A 21,304-nucleotide genomic window follows, 5' to 3' on the forward strand; every position below is an offset into this window, starting at 1 on the left:
CTGCCACAGCCAGGCCCAGAGCACTGTAGCCAGGACACTTCCTGTGTGCCATCCCCTTCCACTAGTTCTCTCAGGATGAATAAGTCGATGTGGAACATCTGTGCTAGAAGCATCACACTCAGCATCACATCTGTGGTCCTCATTTACAGAGGGTGAGGCTGAGGATCTGGAGAGGCACGTGCTATCACCGAGGGTGCAGAACATCCTCAGCGGCACATGGCTTACCCGTGGCAAAACCCAGACCAGAGCCAGAGCTGTGCTTCCCAAGCTGTGAGTTCTCTCAAACAGCAGCTCCCGTGCCGACCACATGCCAGGCCTGAAAGACACCAGGTCCTGGCCCTCAGGGAACCTCCGTTCTAAAGAGGGACAGTGAAAGAATGCAATCAGCTGAAGCATCCCATAAAATAAAGTGTATCAGTGGCATGATGCTTTGATCAAAGGCTTTGGACAAGGGACAGGGAGGAAGGGGAGCTCCTGGTTTATCTGTGTGGTCTGGAAAGCCCTGTTTGAGAGGGTGACATTTCTGTGAGACGTGAGGTGGAAGAAAGCATTTCAGGTTAGGAAATGAAAGCCAAGGAAAGGGAATGTGACTTGCCTGCCTATGACAGGAGTATGGGGCAGCAGGGGGATGGTTTGGAGAGGGCAGCTGGGATTTCAAAGTGTCTTGTGGCCTTCATACACAGTCCAGAGGCCTGTACAGGATCTGATTTTTTAAAATAGTGCTAGTGATTGAACCTGGAACCTCATACATGTGAGACAAACATTTTACTGTTGATACACCAGGACTGGATTCATGTTTCGATCAGATTCTGTGGACAGTCATGTGTCATGGGGCTAAGGAGCAAGCCAGGGATGGGTCAGAGAGAGAGGCTAAAGTGTGTCCACAGAAGTCATTGTCAGCATTTGTGGGGGACATTGGGCACCCAAAGGGGTAGCTGGAAGAGATTTGCAATCTGTTGTGGAAATGGACTAGCCGGTGGGTGATTGACTATGGGCAAAGCAGGGGCCACGAAGGAGGAGACAGCAAAGTTGACTTGTCCCCAGCTTGAGTGACACCAGTTCCCTGTGACAAGGGCATTCTCCAGGCTACAGCCAAGTCCAACCTTCTGTCTAATAATACCTTCTGGGGTGGGTAAGAGCCATTGCCCTCATGTTCAGCAGGTGGAGAAACTGAGGCATGCATGGGCCAAGCCCAGTTCTACAGAAAAAAAAAAAAACCAACATACCTAGACACAGATCTAAGACTTGAAGTCCAGGGCAGCCCTTGGGCACCAGAGCCTTGAAGACCAAGGTGTGGTGACCAGTTTTATTATGTAACCATGCAGTGTGACCTTGAGCAAGTTCTAAGACCTTGTGGGGCCCCAGTTTCCTCATCAGTAATGATGGCAAGGCAATAGAAATGCCTGGTGGTGTTGATGTGAGGACTAAATGAGGGAGTAGACCCTTGACAAATGCTCTGTAACTTCACCATGGATGGGCCCAGCTCAGGTATGTGTCCTGCTCCTATGTCCACACATATGGACACTGTGCTCCTGTGTGGCCCACACATAAAAGCTGTCTATGTTACCACATCATGGTGACAAGCGGGCCCTGCCTGGGGTTCCTATCAGGCCAATAGCTCATTCGATTGTGGGATGTCTGCATGTCCCGAGCCAAGCCTGTGACTGAGGTAGGAAGGAGGCCTTGCATCACTAGATTGTGAGGAGAGATGACTTGAGGGCCAGCAAGAATCGGCGTGCCTGTGAACCCAGCCTGCTTGCCAGTGCTTTGGCTAACCTGACCTGGGATGACGGGACAGGAGTCAAGGGTGGTGGGGCCAGCTGATGGAGGGCAGGAGGGAGAGAACAGAAGAGCTGGGTGAGTAAGAGGGAGGGGACCATGGAGAGCCTGGAGGAGGAAGGAACAAGCCTAGAAGGAAATGGGCAATCATAGGTCTAGAGTCTGCCCTGCCCAGCGCCCCTTCCGTGGGTGGTTTGGGAGCCTCCCTATGCCCCTCTGCCTACCACCCTCTCTGACTTGCCTTTATTTATGTTCCTGTTCCCAGGAGGCAGCTGGCACAGAGTAAGGCTAAAGGGGTGGTACCCCCCCTCTTTTTTTGCCCAAAGCTATTCCAAAGGGAGTGTCCCAGCAGGGCGCACACAGTGATTAAGAGGGAGGGAGGCATGACACCGGCCGTCCACTACGGGACCCAGCGGGTAGACTGGACATTGGCCAGCTCTCCTCCTGGCTCTTGGCTGTAAATTCAGTGGCCCTGGCACCACCCAGACACTCCTTTCGGAGCTGGCTGGAGTCCTGTGAGGAAGGGCTGCTTGGGACAGACTGGGCCAGTCACCTCCCCTCTTCTACCCCTCCCCACATCAGCCCTTCTGTATCCCCTTGGCCCATACCCTCCTTGCACACCCCTGCTTCATCTGGCTTTGGGGAAAAAAATGCTCCAAACCTCCCCCTCTCTCCTCCAGAAAGCAGGCCCTACCCTGAAGCTGTATCCATGAACTGGCTTTACCCCATAGACCCCCCACCTACTGTTTGACCCACTAAGAGGACCCTCTGAGCCAGGCCAGCTGTCTGCTTGCCCAGGACTCCACCTCCGGTCTTCACTCCCCGACTCTCCTCCCACATATCCTCCTTCTCACAGCTGCATAAACTTCTGGCCTGCCTGTGCACATAAGCCTGTCTTCTAGTCGCCATGGTCCCTTGGCACTCCGTAGAAGTCCACACCCTGTTCCTTAGGGGATGATGTCTTATGCACTTTGCCCCACACTTTCCCATCCCCCACCAGGTGCTTTATCTGCCCAAGATATCTGCCCGAGAGTGGCCCCCATTGCACTGTCCTGTCTACGGCTGCTGAGGCGAACTCCTTGGGTACATACACAACAAGCATTTCTGGATGGGTCCCAGCCCCATTGGGATCTTGTTTTGGCCCGTTTACCTGCCCAGGTCTGGGAATGGAGCACAATTCCCCTGGTTATTTATTTATATAACCAGTGACTATGTGGGCAAACTTGTCATTCTTTGGTTTTCTTCCGGGAGTATGTTGTTTTGATGATGACAGACTCATTTGATCTTGCAGTTGAGACCAGCTACCTGCTCTGATGATGTGCCCCCTTTGTCCCCTCCACACCCAATTCCTTATTCCACTCTAGCCCCTCTCCCTCACACCGCCTCTGGGTTCTTCTGCTAATGCTTGGAGAAGCTAATAAGTTCATTCCAGGCTATGTGGGAACCCGTGTCCCAAGCACTCTGGCTTTTATCAGAACTACAGAGAGACCCTTTCTATATGCCCGCCTGGATGGGTTCTGCACAGGACACACTCCAAGAAGACATGAATTTAACATGGATTTCAGGCAGGAGTGACCTGATGACAGTCATATTTTAGTGGGACCATCTTGGGGGGGGGGGCTGCTCTTCAGCTCGCCGCATCCGGTGCTAATTCTTTGTGGGTCACTGTTGCTTGGCTGCGGGACGTGCAGGGCTTCTGGCCTGCCTGTGGAAGAGTGACATGAAAGGCCAAGCATCCCAGGGTCTCCTGTGGTTTGTGACACAGGGCACATCTGTTCAACAAGGACTCCCTCCCTGGCTCCTCCCCCATTCCTGAGAACAGCCAGCTGTTCAAGAGTTAATAGCCATTTCCCCCAGGTGACTAGACAGCTCCCCGAGGAAGGAGCCCTTAGGAGTCAGCCAGCCAGAGCCTCCCAGATGGCAGTTTACAAAAAGGGTGTGGTGTGGCAGGCCGGGGAGAGGGTGCAGGGCCACACCTCTGTGATGGTGGCTGGCCCACCCCAAGTGGGATGGCATTGAGTCAGGCTGTGAAGTGAGTGTTTGTTGATGGGGGAAGGAGGTAGTGGGTGCCCCTTCCTTAGGTCTCATGACCCCACCCAGGCCAGACCCCACGACCCCTGGGACCTGCAGTTCTGTGCTTACCACTGGCACCCACACACACACACTTTTTTTTTTTTTTTGGTGTGGTTTGAGTGATTGCTATACAGTGTTTGATTTGGTTAAGTTACAATCACGACCCTTTAAGGAGAAAACATATAATTCTAGTAATTTTATTGGGCTCAGGTTTCAGGCAAATGGAAACAAAATTGCCTCTAAAAATAAAACACAGACACAGAGAATTGAATAAAACAATAATAATAAAATGCCTCCCTTGCCTGGAGATAAGTGGTAAGGCTTTTGTGAAATATTAGAGAAGGGGGGGGTGGACCCGGGAGAAGAGAGGAGGAAAGAAAAACTCCACCGCGCGCGGTCCTGGCTTTCATTTCTTTCTGTTTTACCTTCCCCAAAGGGTTGATTTACGTATTCTAAAGAAATGCAGAAAAAGCCACTGGAGCAATTGGTCCTTGTCCCGCGTTCAACAGTACAGGTGGACGGAAGGGGCTGGCTGCCAAATACTTCTGGTTGGAGGGAGGGGTGGGAGTGCTCGCTCCAAACCACTCCTGGAATGGCTTAACTCGCCCAGCGCAAATCAATGACAACCTCTCCCCGGCAGCGGGAGGCTCCCGGAGCAGCGCTGCGCTGCCGCGTGGACTCCCAGCCTCGGACCCTAGTGGAGCTCAGGATACCGCCCCGGGCAAGAGCGCGACGTCCCCAGGGTGGCCAGGTGGGTCTGCGGAAGCCTTGGCCGGGAATGGGGATGTGATCAGGGCTCCCCGGGGGCAGGGGCGGCGAGGAGGAGGTGGGAGGGAGCCCGGCGGAGAGCCCGGGGGAGCTCGGCAGGCGCCTGGCTCGGCAGGGACCCGGTAGCCCGGGAGGCGCCTCCGGGCACGGAGAGGCTCCTGCCGGTGCTGGCAGGCGCCACGGCTGAGTCGGTTTCTCACCCTAGCCTTGCTGGATGAGGGTGAGGAGGTATGGGGGCCCAATCTGGGACAGAACCTGGGGAACTCTGCGGCAACACCCGTGGCCTCCCTTCCTGGCAGCCTCCTTTGAGACCTCCAAAGGCGGTTGCGGACAAATAAGACCCGTTTAAACTGCACACCCGCGTCCAGGGTGTGTGTGTGTGGGGGGGGGGGAAGCAAGTTGGTCTGTCGGACTATCAGATGCAAAACTTAAGGGACAAAACCATGGCAGTTTGGCAGAACTCTTGGTCCCCAGACGTGAGCAGAAAAATGAGGGGGATCCACAGATGTCCTTAAGCGCAGCGAAGGAAGTACTATCAGGGTCCTGGAGTTTGAATCTGGAGCTGAAGGAGTGGAGGAACCTCCGTGCCCTCCATCCTGAGTGGGCAGACAGTGAAAACTCTCTGGTCTAGTGAGTCAAGCTGGGGTCTTGCAGCTCTGGCGGTGTAGCAACCTGGTGCCAGGAGTGCAGGGAAACCTACTCATAAGTCATCGCCCCCCCCCCAATCTTTCTCACTTCGGTCTCCCTAGCAATACCTGAGTCCCCAGGGACTTAGGCGGGATGCAAGAGTGGCCCACCACCCAGCCCAGCCGTGTTGGGAGCTTCTCAGTGCGGGTCCTGTAGTCTTCATGCCTCCTGGTGAGGATCCCCCAGGCGGCAGGCTCTCACCCTGGCTTCTCCTGCCCCGGCCTGTGGCTGCCCGGTGGACAGACAGGCAAGGGGCCGCTGCCCTCTTGGTGGAGCAGCTGGTCCTGACTCTGTGCAGTTCCGGTGCTGGCTCCTCGGGTGATCCACTTCCCACCTCCTTAACTGCGGAATTTAAAAATGTAAAGGAAGCGATCGAAGCAGTGTGGCCGTTTTCTCCAGATTCGGTGGGGTTTTGGAGGGGTCGGGAGGATGGGAGTGGTTGTGGTGCGGAGATGCATGAGGGATCGGGCTGAACTTGCAAAGGTTCAAGTTTTAGCTCCACTCCTACCCGTTTCCACTAAGTTCGCAGGAGCCCCTTCTGGATGGAGTTCCAGGAATTAAAAGCAGCCTGGGTACTGCCACCATGATGCCTTAAGGGCCACGGAGAGCTGAGTGGGGAAAGAAAGCCACTCTTTCAAAAAAGCTGTTTCTCCCTGATTGGTATGGCATTCCTATGGTGCTGCCACCCAAGCTCCCCCAAACCACCACCCCTCATCTATCCACTCCATTTTACAGGTGAGAAACCGGGTGGGAGACATTCTCCAAAATCACACTGGAGACAGCAGAGGAGTCCAGGGCCCCTTACTCAGAGCAGTGGGCATCTGTGCCAACCAGGTCCTAGAGACACCACGCCCCACCTCCCACCCCCGGAGATGGCACACTTAGTATACGTGGTAGACACGGGGCACACAGGACATTGTGGAGCCCTGCGGAGCAAGGCACAGAGTTCTGGAGTTGGATTCTCCCATCCTCCCCTCCATGGCATAGGATGAGACCGTAGACCGATCCCTGTGTCGCTCTAAGTGAAACCCAGAGAAGTAAAGGCTCTTCACTGACTGCCAGAGGACTCGGGGAAAGATTTCAAAAAGCAGATGACATGGGGGCCAGGGACTTTAAGTAGGAAGACCTAGACAGCCCCGGCCTGCAGGTTGCCAGAGCAGGAGCCTTGGCCTGCCTGGTCAGGTTCAGTGTTGAAGATAAAGCAGAGATTGGAGGCCAAAGGAAGAGGTGGAGCTCAGAGAGACACACTGTGCCAGAGAGCACCCGGCCACACTTTCTCTTGTGGACAGTTCAGTTCAGCCCCACTGGGTCGGAATCATCAGACCCACCGCGTAGATGAGGGAACTGAGGCTCACAAGCGTTAAGTAAGCTAGCTGTCCATGAGCCTGAATTCAGAGCTACCCATCATAACCTCCATCTTAGACCATAATTGAGGAGATTGTTTCAGTTACAGTACAACATAAAGTAGTATGTAAATGTGACAGATAGAATTAATTTATTATTATTATTATTATTTTTGAAAACTACGTCCTTTTCCAGTCAGACCAATTCAATAGCTATTGTATTGTGTGCTGTATGGCTCTGGGCACTATGATAAATTCTGAGCCGCCCTCAGTAAATGAAATCAGCCAGACCCTGACCTCTGCCAGTGGGAGTCGTAACAGGAATGCGGGGCTCTCACTGGGAATTGGTTGACTAAGTAAGGCCGTGGGTGGGGAGATGACATGGGAGGCCTGAGTGAAGAGCAGAGATGGGAGAGGGCAGGGAGGAAGGCGGTCATAGGCGCCGGACTAACAACTGTGCCCATCCGGCAGTCACAGGTGCTTGTCTGTGGCCCAGAGAGTGCCCACAGCATGATCAGCACTGCCCCGAATGCCCAGGAAGATGATCGAGCCTCGGCTGTTTGCTGGTTCCGGGCTTCAGGTTGTGAGTTCTGAATTGAGCCTGTGGTTTTGACACAGAAGAAGCAGCCCTGTGCAACTTCTGAGAGGACAGGCCTCTCTCTGGAGCAGTGCCAGGCTGGCTAAGAACACTCCTGACGTACCAGTCACATTCTGCAGTAGCCGGGATGGTGTATCCCATGCTCTCGGGGCTCACGTGCCGTTTTAAGCCCTTGACCTTACCATAAGACAGGAGCTTGCCCATCATCATAGGACTTGGTTGCTTATTCTAGCCTACCCTGGAGGTTTATGGGCTCAACCGAAAAGATCCCTGTATCAACTGTATTGCCCGACACTCTGCCCTCTTTGTTAGCTGACCGGACATATCTGTCCTAATAGAATGATGTCAGATGGAAGACACAGAAGCCATACACGTTTCAGGATCTAGTCTGTTGACTCTCTTTCCATCTCAAATGGCATGATAACTACCTCTAACGTTAACTGTCACTTCTGGGAGGACCACAAGCTGATAGATGTCAATCATTGCTCCTGCCTGGCGGTGTGATGCTCTGGGATCTTGCCTCTCTGGAATTCACAGTACTCTAGGCAGGATGATAGTTACTTTTTCTTTCTTCTTCTTTTTCCTAAAGAGGGGGAAAAATCTGAGCTTGAGGTTACTGGATCAGATTGCATTCTGTTTTGATATCCCACAGTCAGAATACAGGCATTTTCATCCTAATACCGAGATGGTTGGCTTGACGAGCACGGCTCTCACCCGGCTGGCTGTCCTGTGTTTACAGCAATCACACAGGTGTATAATTGCACAGGGATGTTTGTTGGCTGGGCCGTGCAGCCCCACAGGTTGGGCCAGAGAGAGGGCTGTTCAGTTTGTTTTCCTTTGGCTGGGAACTGAGGAGATGAATAGAGGGAGGGGAACTGCTTGAGAGATTGTTGCCAAGAGCAATTTGGAGTCTCCTTCGCATTAGTCAGAGAGATGTTTTCCTTTCTGAAGCCACCACATAGCAACTTCCACGAAGGGCTCTGCGTGTGTGTGTGTGTGTGTGTGTGTGTGTGTGTGTGTGTGTGTGTGTGTGTGTGTGTTAGCTTTTGTTTTGATTTTTAACTTGCTAATCTTCTCATGACTAAGCAAAAAAAGAAAACAGAAGAAAAGAGAAAAAAAAACAGCTTGGAGGATGGAGTGATGAAACCAGCCTTTGATAACATACATCCTACATGTCATTACTTAATAAATCTGAATACGGATCGACCCTGATGTACTATGATGGAGTGCAATGAGTAATTCCTTTGAAGAGAGAAATGATGGTTGTGGATGACATTTGGGATTGAAGCATGATTTCTGTATCCCTTTGTGGGGCTTGATGCTGGCCTTAGACAAGGAGGGATTTTGGTGGCCTTTGTTTTTGCTCCATTTGGAAGGTCCTGGGCCTGGTGTGGATCCAACTGGGATCACCTTCCTACCCGACCCTCACATGACAGGGACACTCAGGGAACAGGGGACAGGAGAGGCTGCCCAGCCACAGCATGCTGGTCCTAGGACAGGAGCCTGGGGACAAACAGTAATCCAGTAGTCAATAAGCGATCCATCCACAGAACAATTAGTGCAGAACTACTCTGAGATTCCAAACTTGAAAAGCAGCTTAAGGAGGTGTGCGATCTCTGTGGGCTTTTCCAAGTTACATACAAACTAAATGCAGCCAAACACATGACCCTCCCAGGGCTATCATGTGACTCGCCTTGACCTTCAGCAGTGTCTGTGCTGCTACACATGTGTGGGAACTTACACACCTATGACTCCCACTGGTTTTTGTCTGTGGAGTTTCTCCATTCTTCTAAAATTTTTTACTATATTTAGTGTGTGTGTGTGTGTGTGTGTGTGTGTGTGTGTGTGTGTGTGTGTGTGTTCGTTCATGAGGGGGGACACAGATATCTATGTTAGAGAGCATATGTGTTGGTAAGATGATGACCTGGGGAGTCAATTCTCTCCTTCTACCATGCAGGTTTCTGGGACCAACCTCAGGCTGTCAGGCTGTCAGGAAATCCTCTTACCTGATGAACCATCATGCTGGGTTTCTGACAGATAATTCTACTCAGTGATCTAGAGATACCCAATTCCCCCAGTGATCTCTGTGAGGCTGCTAGTGCAGGTCACTGCAGAAGGGACAGTGGGCCCAGCTCCTGTTGACACTTGCCTTCCTTTGACGTGAGAGAAGTGCAGCAGAGGTCGCCTATAGAAGGCAGAATGGAAACAAGAATTTGTTCAGAGGATTGCTTTGTTTTAGATTTGGGGGCTGAATTATGGACGGGTTTGTCTGGCTTTTAAACATTCATCTATTTTATTTTTATGTGTACGACTGTTTTGCCTATATGTGTACCATGTGTGGTTTGGTGCCTGCCGACGTGCAAAAGAAGTCATCAGATCTCCTAGAACTGGAGTTATGGATGGTTATGAACCACCATGTGAGTCCTGGGAACCAAACCTGTACTCTTAACTGCTGAGCCATCTTTCAGCACCTTTGTTTTTGGTTTTGAGACAGAGGCTCACGTAGTCCATGCTTGTCTCAACTTCCCTACATAGCTGAGGATGTCCTTGAACTCCTGATTCTCCTGTCTCAGCTTTGAAATACCAGGATTACAGATGTGCTTTTGGTTTTTGAATAGTAATTTCATTAAACTGTAGTTCACATACATACACTTTACTCATTTAAGGTGTACACTTCACTTATTTATATAAGGGATCCTGCAGCTATAACTATAATCAATTTTAGAGTATTTTTATCACACCAGAAAGAAGTGCTATACCCATTAGCAGTCACTGCCCACTTCATATGAGTAGTCTACTCTCTGTCTCTCTAGACTTATTTGTTCTGGACATTATTATAGATGGAATGATATCATGTGTGATCTTTTGTGATTTCTTTAGTTCATTCAATGCTCTTCAGAGGCATCTACTTGGAGCATGCCTCAATACTTGATTTCTTTTTCATTGTCAAATGGTATTTCTGCCAGGGATCTATCACATTTTGTTTATCTTCTCTCCAGTTGAAGGATATTTGGATTGTTTTCATGTTCTTATAAAGAAAACTTCTGTGATCATCGGTGTATGAGCTTTTGTGTGGCCCTCGGTTTCATTCTCTTGGGTATATTCCTAGAAGTGAGATTTCTGGTCACATAACAACCCTGTTTAAGTACTGGGAAACTTCTGGGCTGTTTTTCATGGCTGTAGTATTGAACATTGCTATCAGCAGTGTAAGATGGCTTCTGTTTCTCCACAACCTCGTCAATACTGCTGTATAATATTGTTCAATTAGTCTTCCTATTTCCTCTGTTCCGTCTTGTTTTGTTTTCTGAGATGGGGAGAGTGGTGCTATGCAGCCCAGGCTGGCCTTGGCCTCTTTCCTCAACCTCCTGAGTCTTGGGGTCATAGATGTGTGCCTCCCTCCATTCCTGGAGGCCATCCTACTTACTAAGGGTTTCTTTGTCTAAGGAAGCAACATCCTTAAGTCTGGAGTGAGCCCAGTCACATTCGCCATAGTTATCATGAGAACCATTTGCCCTCTGGGAAGTCCTACTTATCTGAACTCATACCAAGTTTCCCCTCTAAATTTCTATGTAACAATTCTGTAATTTCTGTGTGGCTACGTGCTCTGTTGTCAGTGGCATCTAAGGTCTGCAATGATATAATTTTCGTGATTGCTAGGATTATGGAAGGGCTAACACTCTTGCAACAGAAGTTCCTGGGACCTGTGGTATAGGGGACTCACTTTACGTGAATACTATCAAAGATCACAAAAACCTGCCTTTCATCCAAGCATGCTGAGTGCAGGTTGATAGATATTCTGTGGCTTCGTGAGCCAAACCTCGGCACTAGAAGGGGATTCCAGTAGCTCCTTCGGGGAGTCACTGTGTTAGAGTTTGACTAGTGTGGCCCAAGAACAAGCTGGAGCAGGCTTTGTACCTTCAAACCAGGGCTTGGTTCACCAGCCCCCAGTCTTGAGCACGGGGGGTGGGGGGGGCCTCGTCTCGAGGCCTGAGAAAGAGGGCAGAAGATGAACCAGTGGCAGCCAGGCTGCAGGTGATGGTGACGGAGTTTAAGGGCCCACAGTCTCTTCTGTAGCTTGGCCCCCTCCACTTAAATGCCCGGCTCTTATAGGTTAGGCTCTTCTTTCTCCAGAGAGCTTTGCACAGCTCACTCAAGTAGAGCGGTTCAGGGCAAGCCTGGCCCAGTGCAACATTTAATTCCTGAAAGGAGTTTCTGCCACTTTGAGCAACTCAGAGCCCTTGAATGGAGAGAAGCCTCTGATGTTTAGCTTCGACCATTCCAGGTGTCACATTCTCAGATGACAATTGTTCCAACTTCTTGGAGCAGGAGTTGCGAAATGGAACTTACATGCTCAGAGTCACGCTCTCTGAGGACAGGGACCAGATGACCAGATTATCTGCTGTAGCTGCTCTGGCTGGTCTGGGGGCGTAAACAGCTGTGATGTGACAGAATTTGACTTGGTGACACTTTCTTCTCTGTCCCCTCCCCCGTGATATCCTACCCACTTCCTTGGAAAGCATTAGAACTTTCCCTGCCTTATTTTACTAATATATCTAATAGCAGCCTAGAGTGCCATTCATTCATTCCTCAACCAACATTTCCCAACCCTGTTCTATGAATAGCAAATCAACCAAAGCTCAGTTTCTGCCCTCGGATAATGTACCAGCACATTTTAAGCAGAGGGCCATCCTGAGACTGATTCCCACAGGTGCCATTTTAGACATCCCCGACTTAGATGCACGAGAGCCAGGGAGACCGGAATTCCCAGCGGAGGGAAGGCAGCTCTGCCTGTAAACCTGTCTTCAAGCTCGGCTTCCCACCCTTCCTCACTGTGGCTTGGCCCTAGGCAAATTGCTCAAAAAGTGCTTCTGCCTGTTGCAATGTGTTAGCCCTTCTGAGTAATTACGCAGTAAACACTGATGTGCAAACATCTCTGTGCTGAGTTCCCCTGGTACAAAACGCGGGGTGGTATAGCTGGGTTGTATGGTTGTGCTATTTTTAGCTGTTTGAGAAACCTCCATGCTGATCTCCATAGTGGCTGGACCAGTTTACACTCCCATCAGCAGTGCCTAGACATCTTTCATTGTTGTTATTTGTTTCCTGGATCTTAGACATTAAGACTGGGGGTGGGGGAGGGGTAGGCTCTTCAAATAGTTTACATGTGTGTTTCCTAATGGCTAGGATGTTGAACACTTTTAAAAATATGTAATTCCCAAGTGGGTGGTGGTGGCGCATGCCTTTAATTCCAACACTCGGGAGGCAGAGGCAGGTGCATCTCTGTGAATTCAAGGCTAGCCTGGTCTACAAGGCAATTTCCAGGACAGCCAGGGCTGTTAAACAGAGAAACCCTGTCTTGGAAAAAATAAATAAATAAAATAAAGTAAAATTATATATATATATATATATATATATATATATATACATATATGTGTATATATATGTATGTATGTATATATATTTCCCGCTAACTTTCAGAAGCCCTCGCTACATTTTTGAGGTGTGTGTGTGTGTGTGTGTGTGTGTGTGTGTGTGTGTGTGTGTGTACTGTATAGTTCATGTATGGGGATCAAGGGACAGTTTGTAAGAGTCGGTTCTCTCTGTCCACCATGTGGATCCCAGGGATTGAACTCAGGTCCTCAGGCTTGGCACCAAGCGCCTTTTCCCACTGAGCCATCTCGCCAGCTCCCATTTATGTTTCCTCTTTTGAGAACCGTCTGATCAACATATTAGCCCATTTAGTGATTGGAAGATTTGGTGGTGGTCAGTTTTTCTTCCCCAGTTCTTTATCTATTCTATATATGAATGTTTAATTGGCAAAGACTTTTCTCCCATTTTGCCAGCTGTCTCTTCACGCGGGTGTTATTCCATTTGCTGTATAGAAACTTTTTAACTACATGTAACACCATCTATCAGTTCTTGGTGTTCCTTCCTCCAGTACCAGGGTCCTTTTCTGCCTGCACCTATATCTTAACACGGTTCCTTTTAGCAATGTCAACATTTCAGACCTTATATTAAGATGTTGATTAATTTTGAGTTGATTTTTTGTGTAGGGTGAGATATATATTTTTACTCTTTTGCTTGTGGATGTCAGTTCCCACCCCTCTGCACTATTTGTTGAAGAGGCTTTTTATCTAATGTATGTCTTTGATACAGTTATCAAAAGTTTGGTGGCTGGAGCTGTGTAGGCTTATTCCTCAATTCTCATCCACTGGCTGCATGTCTACTTTTGTGTCAGAACCATGCTCTCTCTCCCTATGGCTCTGTGGTGTACACTGAAAGCAGACATTGCCATACTGGAAGTTGGAAACATGGTCCTTCCCGTGTAGGATGGCTGTTGCTATTTAGGGTGTTTTGCATTTTCATAGGTGTTTTAGAACTTTTCCCTAGTTCGATGAAGAATGTTATTGGAATTTTCATGGGGATTGTATTGAATCTGTATATTTGATTATATAGCGCCCCCCTTTAAAAAAACACATTAATTCTGTCATGGAACAGTGTCTTCTTCCACTTTTTTTCTTGATTGTCTTTCAGTTTTAATTGTAAAGGATTTTCATCTCCTTAGGTTTATTTCTAGACACTTCATTTTATTTTTTGAAGCTATTGTGAATGAGACTTTCTTCCTGAATTTCTCAGCATGTTCATTATTGTTACGTAAAAAAGTTATTGACCTTTGTGAGATTTTGTATTCGGCTGCTCTGCAAATATTGATCAGATCTAAGTGTTTTCTGGTTGAATCTTTCAGGTTCTTTAAGCACGGCATCGTGTCAACCCCAGTCGGGACCATCTGACTTTCTTAGGGCTACCTGAAAGCCTCAAGTACTACCTTGAGCAAGGGTGGAGAAAGTGGGCACTCTTGTCCTGTTCCATATTTTAGAGGAAATCTTTCCATTTCCCCCGTTTGCTGTAATGTTGGCTATAGGTTTGTCTTATGTGGCCTTTATTATATTGATCATGTCCCTTCTATTTCTAATTTCTTCAGGGATTTTGTCATGAAGGGATGTTGAACTCTGTCAAATGCCTTTTCTGTGTCAATTGTGATGGTTGTGATTTCTGTCTTTAAGCCTCCTTCCATGTTCTATCATTGCATATGTGTTTCCACACTGATTTGTGTATGCTGAACCACCCTTGCATCCCTGGGGTGAAACCCAGTTGGTCATGATGGATGATCTTCTTAATGCATTCTTGTGTCTATCCAAAGATAAATGGGTAATGAAAACGTGGTACCTGTACACAATGGAATTTTATTCAGCCATAAGAAAAATTAAAGGATGACATTTGCAGGAAAATGAGTGGAACTGGAAATTATTGCGTTAAATGAAACAAGCCAGACTCAGAAAGACAAATGCCACATGTTGTCTTTCATATGTAGAGCACAGATTTTAATTTTTATATTTTCATATATATATATATATATGAGAGTGGAGGCTATGAAACTAGAAAGTGGCCCACGAGAGGGGAAGCAGAAGAGCTCTTAGGGGAGAAGCTAAGGCGGGAGGGGAATAGAAACAGGGTGGAGGAGTAGAGATAGAGGACCAATAAGAACAAAGTGTGCATGAGACTAGTTTTTAAAGAGTGCTTCTACAATTCTGATCTCGGCCACCCCAACTCCTCGCTCCCCTGCTGGGCCACGTGGTGGAGGAGGGGAGGAAGAGATCTGTGCTTCAGCCTTGGCTCTCACCCTATTACCCTGACTGGACAATTCACAGGACAGCTGTGCTCCGAGGACTGAAATAATCAGCATTTATTAAAGCTCTTGAAGGGGGGCCTCAGGGAGGAGGTAAAGAAGGGTCGCATTTCTCCTTTCCAACAAGGGAGAGCCAGGTGAGGAAACTTGAGGCACGCGGGACTGCAGCTTTGAGGGGGTGGGAGACATTTTTCTCTTTTTAATGAAGGAGGAGCCTTGAGGGTTCATTTGAATAGGGATTAATGTCCCCATGGCCAGGACCTGCCGAGAAGGAGAAACTCTAGAAGGGTGGACGTTGTAGTAAAAGGAAATGGATTTGGTCTGCTGCCAACTGATGAGGAGGTCTCACGCTTGGCAGCTTTGAAAGGAACATGTTTGGGGTAGTTCTCTGGGCACAGCTGTTGCCCTCTGGAGTGTGTGTGTGTGTGTGTGTGTGTGTGTGTGTGTGTGTGTGTGTGTGTGTCCTGACTGAATGCCTAAACTTTAGTTGAGGTGACTAACTCATCTAAAGGTAACTAGGTAAGGGAAACACTGGGGAGTTATGAAGCCACCCTGAGTGTTCTTGGCCCTGGTTTGATTTTGTGTTTCAGTACAGGGTTGCACTCTGCAGCCCAAGCTGGAGAGTCTTCCCGAGTCCTCCTCTACCTGAGTCCTCCTTTCAGGTGCTCCCCACCCCCACCCCCACCCCGACCCCGCCGGTGCTTGTGCCTCTATGCCCGCCTCAGCCCTTGTTTTTTGTTTATTTGTTTGGTTGGTTTGGTTTTTGTCTTATTTTATTTACGTATATATGTGTGTGTCCACATATGTATATGAACATGTGTGTGGGTATCCATGAGGATCAGAAGAGGACATTGGATGCCCTGGAACGGGCGTTACAAGCAGTTGTGAACTGTTGCTGGAGGGCTTCTCTCCAGGTTCCCCAAGCCCCGCAGTCCCACAATCCACTTATAAAATAATCACTCAGACGCTTATATCACTTATAAACTGTATGGCCGTGGCAGGCTTCCTGCTAACTGTTCTTTTATCTTATATTAACCCATTTTTATAAATCTATACCTTGCCACGTGGCTGGTGGCTTCCCAGCGTCTTCACATGCTGCTTGTCCTGGCGGTGGCTGCAGTGTCTCTCTCCTCAGCCTTCTGCTTCCCAGAATTCTCCTCTCTCCTTGTCCCACCTACTTCCTGCCTCGTCACTGGCCACCAGTGTTTTATTTATATAGAACAATATCCACAGCAGTGAACCACCTCATATGGGCACTGAGAGCCAAATTCTGGTCCTTTGCAAGAACAGCAAGTGCTCTTAACTGCTAAGCCATTTTTCCAGCTGCTGGCCCTTGGTTTTGTCTGATTTTTCTCTCCCCTTAGCGTCTTCCTGGGGACAGGGAAGCAGGCATTAACGCAAACTTTTTATTCAGCTTTTCCTCCACTGTTCCACTGCCCTCCACCCCACCGGCACCTGCCAACCCCGCGTTATTCTCTCTTCCATAGTTACCCCTCTGCACGCTCTTGACAGGCTCTTTATTCCCTGGCTCTGATGAACCCACTTGGTTCTAGGAAAACCCCGCTATTCACACCCGTCCACAGGGTACAACCTCCCAGTTCAGACCGTGTGGGGTTAAAAGAGTAGACTGTCTGGTCCACCCTCCTCTGTTCTCCGGGAAGAACAGAAGCAGATGCCCCGGGCAGTATGGGACCAGCCATACCTGTGAGGAGGGAACCCTGGACCCATGTGAGTCACAGGATGTGGGAACTGCTTGTGAGGCCTGTGTTCAGGATCAGCTGCAGGAGGCTGAGTGGCCGGGAGGATGGAGGACCCCAGTGAGGGTGCTGGACAGGACAGCAGTTGGTGGGCCTGGCCAGGAGGGCCAGGAGTAGCCGAAGGGACACACTGTACTGCAGGAGCAGTGGCTTCTTCCTCTTCTGGGCTTCTTCCAGGTACACCGGGTGTGGCCTCAGGAAGGTAGGGGTCCAACAGAGAGACCCTCCCAGCCGCTCCCATTCATTCCAGATCTCCAGGGAGGGGGCTCTTAGCTGGGGTGGGCGGGGTGTTCTAGCCTGCCGCCTCCTTCCCACTCCCTTCTCTGATGCTGCTCTTTGCCTCTGAGAGGCAGCTTCCCACCATGCTTCCTACCCCTCCTTCCCCACTCCCATGGCGTAGCCTCTGAGTGACCCTGGCCTCTAGCTGGTGGAAGCTTGTCCAATAACAAGGACATGGAGGAGCTCTACAAACACAGGCAGAGGAGGAGCCTGGGCACTGGCCAGCCTGAGCACTGACTGGGAGCAGAGGCCCCGTGGGCCTGGCCTGAGGGCCTCTGGGGAGAGGCCGCAGTGGGTCCCGGAAGGAGGGGTGCACATTTGAGGCCTTCCCACAACTAACAGGGCCATCACAGGAGGGACCTGGTCAGGGGAGACAGAGCAGCACCCACTATTGTCCAGGCCCCGAGTGGCCCAGCAGGCCACAGGTGCAGGGCTCCGCCCTGTCTTCTCAGTGGCTGCCATCCGTCTAGACAGGTAAGATTGAAAAGGAAGCGTGAGTCTACACAGTCTGCACGCCCTCAGCTGACTGGTCCAGGAAGGAGTGCTGTGCAATCAGATAGCGCAATGGGCTGAGGGCATAAGGAGGTGCTCTGAGCTGGGATGATGATGATTGAGGCCAAATGGCTCAGGCTCTGAGCCCATAGGCTCCGGCCAGGGCCTGATTCCAGTCTTTGCTCTGTCATTAATAGACTCTGTGACCTCAACCATCAGGTCGAGCTGTCTAGAGCTGTCTATTTGAGCTGTCTAAGCTGAGGTTTCCCTATTTGCTAGGAGAACGAAGCCCCTTAGCAGGGATGGGCAGGCCTCTTGATGCCGAGACCTGTGAAGCATGCCCTCTGCATGGTGCCCTTCAGTGTTTGGAAGGAGCTTGCTACACTGGGCATATCGTGCCCGCTGCTCTCCCTTGACCCTCCCCATTTCTACCTGCTGCTCTCCCTTCCCTCCAGCCTTTCCCATCACTTTCTCCTTGCCTGAAGGTGACTCCCCTAACCTGTACCCAGACAGGAGGGCAAATGTCCCCTCCTCGGTGTCCTAGGGCTGGAATGTTCAGATTATTCTCACAAGTGTTCACCTCGGGAGCAAAACTCCCAAGGGTCACTGCTTCTGGCTACACAGCTCCGAAGAGTCAGTGTGGAGCTGTGTCTCCTCCCGTCACAGGTCTCTCAGAGCGACCCATGAAACCCAGAGCCATGCAAGCATCCCGTGGAATTCTCCTAAGAAAGTAAGACTGGTCACCATGGACCACTCAAGCCGGTGTTCCCGGGAACATGAAGCTGGTGAGGGGTCTCACTTAGACAGCATCCCCCAGGGGCCTCAAACTGTCTGAAATTTTGGAAATAAGCTTATTTTGGAAGACAAGGGGGCTTAAGCTCACGGTCAGTGCTGGGTGATTGAATTCAGGAGGGGTTGGGGGTCACACCGGCTGGGGCTGGGCTCAGGGCATAGCTCTAATGTGATGGACAGCACTCAGTTGCATTCAGGTCCTAGGGTGTCTAGGGTACAGTGTGTTTAAAACAGAGATACTTTACCTGTGTGACCAGAACCTCCCTGCATCTGACTAACAAACCTAGATCAGCACTTAGACTTTCGAAACATTAATGAAGAATTACGTAATAACGAGTTTCTCAAAGTCATTATTGCCAGGGACTAAATCAGAAAAGGTAATACTCTGTGTGTGTGTGTGGGGGGGATCAGTGTGAGAGGCAATAAAGGCAATAGAAAACATTAGCACCCGAACGCAAACTTTGGAAATGCTATCCTTTGATAAGAATCAAATGCTATAAAAATAACGGATCACCAAAGACTAATCCAGCCAAATGTGTGGCGCTGCCACAGCCTGATTGCAGGTGCACGTGACTTCTGACCATAGCTCTGCAGCTTCCTGCCTTCCCTCTGCTCTTGGCAGTACCCAGGGAAGGGGTTACAGGATGTGCCACATTCTTAGAGTGCACAGCCTCCTCCTGCCCTGCTTCCATCTCTCCTTTGGCAGGGCTGCTGCCCTGAGTCACCTGACCTGCCAGGGCCACCAAACGAAGTGACTGTAGCATTTCCCTCGCCACCACTGCCACCGTGATAGCGTGCGCCACCAACCATCGCCTGGCCTGAGGCTATTTCCTGATGATCCCCGTAGGGGCCATTGCTGCTCACAGAGAGGCTGGGAGAGGGGGTGACATCGAAGGTCCTTCTCCCAACTAGTGCTTAAAATCCTCCAGTCTTGTGTCCCCAAGAGGTACCTTTGTTGCCCTAGTTCCTTACTTTTCCCTGGGCTGCTCATCCCTTAACATACCAAGAATGCCACCAGAAGGTGAATGCCCTCCTTAATCCTAAAATCATTTGTGAGCCCTCTGCATCGCTGTGTCAGAAGACCCCAGACGCCCAGATTCACACCCCAGCTCCAGCTGGCTTCTCTCTAGTAAAGACTACTTGAATCAGTAACAAGATAGACAATAAATCAATAGTAAAAGTATCCAAAGGAGTAATTAGCAACATATTGTGGGGCTCAGGAGCTGGCTGTGGTTGGTTGCTCTCCAGACAGTGGTGCTGGACTCTACTCCAGGCTGTGCCGTTGACTTCAGTGAGGGTACGTGCACCCTGTGTCTCGGAATCTCCCATGGGACACCCATCTCCATTTCAACACCTGTCCCCATCCCTCTCATCCCAGTCTCACAGGTCACAGTCAGGAGAACAGACTGCAGGCTTTGCTTGGACTCTTGCATCAAGCCAGAGCATGTGATGGTTCTAGATAGAGGTTACTTTGCCCCAAAGTAAGTGATGGCAATTAAAGGGGCCAGTCTGCCTGGAGAAGCAGAGACATGGCCTCCAGGCTATGATCCCCCAGGTTGTAGGGCTAATCTGACAACTAGGTTGATTCCTCGTAGACAGATTTGCTTTAATTGGTGTTTCTCCTGGCTCATTGAGTTCTGCGGGGAAGAAACCACAGCACTGTCCCCAGGCTACATCACTTCCTGTCCATCAGAGATCCCAAAGCTGAGCCACAAACATAAAAAGTAAGAGGAACAACTCTTCCTATTAATAAATGAGGCTGCAATGGACACATTGTTTTTGTTGTTGTTGTTGTTTTTAACAGATTCATTAAGGAAAACATATGTTAACATTCCAAGCACAAGTTGTATTTTAAGGATGTGTCTTGAAACCCTCGTTTCCATGTCCGCCATCTTTACAGAGCTTAGATTTGGAACTACAGAAACTGTGGTACTTTGAATGAGAATGGCCCCCTACTGGCTCATATAGTTGAATGCTTAGTCATCAGAGAGTAGCACTATTTGAGAAGGATTAGGAGGTGTGGCCTTGTTGGAGGAAGTGTTTCACTGGAGGTGGGCCTTGAGGTTTCAAAAGCTCACACCAGGCCAAGAATCTCTCTGCCTACTGATTGGCTCTCAGCTACTGCTCCAGCGCCATGAGGAATGCCATGCACCCACCATGATGATAATGGACTGTCTGAAACTGTGTGACTTGGTTTTCCAATATTGTGTTCCCTCTTTCTCAAAGGTTGGGGGTCTCTGGCAACAGATCAGGACACAGTTTAATATATGGGATGTTTGAGGGATCGACTCATGCACAGAGCAGGGGGCACAAGCAGGAAAGGCCAAGGAGAAACTGCAGTGGTACTCACAAATTCAACCAGCCCTGTGGGGACCTCTGGAACAGTGATGGCCCCTCAGGTTCATCCCAGTCTGGGTCAAAATGCCCAGGCCTTTATAGAGTCTCTGATGCCCTCTGCAGTTATTGGAGGTGATCAGTCCAGGGGAAGGTGTTACTTTGGGCCAGGTGGCATTCTGCCTTGGAGCCGTCCTGACCCCTCACCTCCCTCCTAGCAGCTGGAGTCGTATCTGGGTCGCTCCTTTCCGTGGCCTCTGCAGTCTGTCTCCTCTTTCTCAGCAGTTTCTTAACTCTCTGGAGGCAGGAAACAGCCTATGCTTTCTCCCTCTGCTCGCCTTTTGTTTTCCAGCCTGCAGCTGAGAACTTGGTAGGTAAGCACGCAGCAGCTAGTGGTCCAGGTGAAGGCATACATAGGATGGACTCCAGTCTCTCCAGGCCTGGCAACAGATGACATGGGCACCCACAGCTGCCAGAAGTGAGAAGTTTAGGTATCAGCCTTTTCCAGACAGAGCCCCAGGGATAGGCTCCCCAGAACTCTGGATCCATATCCTTCCTGTGAGGGAGCCAGGACCCTGGTAGGCATACTGGTTTTCCTTGTGGGGGAGGCAGGGGTCAGAGTGTATGGTGGGGAATACAAAAACCATTCCCATCCATTTGTTTGTCCCTTCCCTTAAGTCCCAAGCACCCACAGTGATGCTGTGCAAAGCTGTAGACT

At 49.8% G+C, this 21,304-nt stretch overlaps 1 protein-coding gene across 3 annotated transcripts in view; it reads left to right on the top strand.

Moving 5' to 3' along the window:
* Zbtb7c (zinc finger and BTB domain containing 7C) overlaps positions 1 to 21,304 on the top strand; it is a 337,455-nt gene that overhangs the window by 246,606 nt on the left and 69,545 nt on the right. Inside the window, exon 1 of one of the 3 annotated variants that reach the window (XM_006973837.4) lies at positions 4,271 to 4,603. The exons of the other annotated variants lie outside the window; for them this stretch is intronic. The gene's annotated coding sequence lies outside the window, so the exon portion shown is untranslated. Of the gene's footprint in view, positions 1 to 4,270; positions 4,604 to 21,304 lie in introns of those variants that run through there. 3 annotated transcript variants of the gene reach the window in all.

The sequence above is a fragment of the Peromyscus maniculatus genome, chromosome 19 (assembly GCF_049852395.1).
Source record: "Peromyscus maniculatus bairdii isolate BWxNUB_F1_BW_parent chromosome 19, HU_Pman_BW_mat_3.1, whole genome shotgun sequence".
Lineage (NCBI taxonomy): Eukaryota > Metazoa > Chordata > Mammalia > Rodentia > Cricetidae > Peromyscus > Peromyscus maniculatus.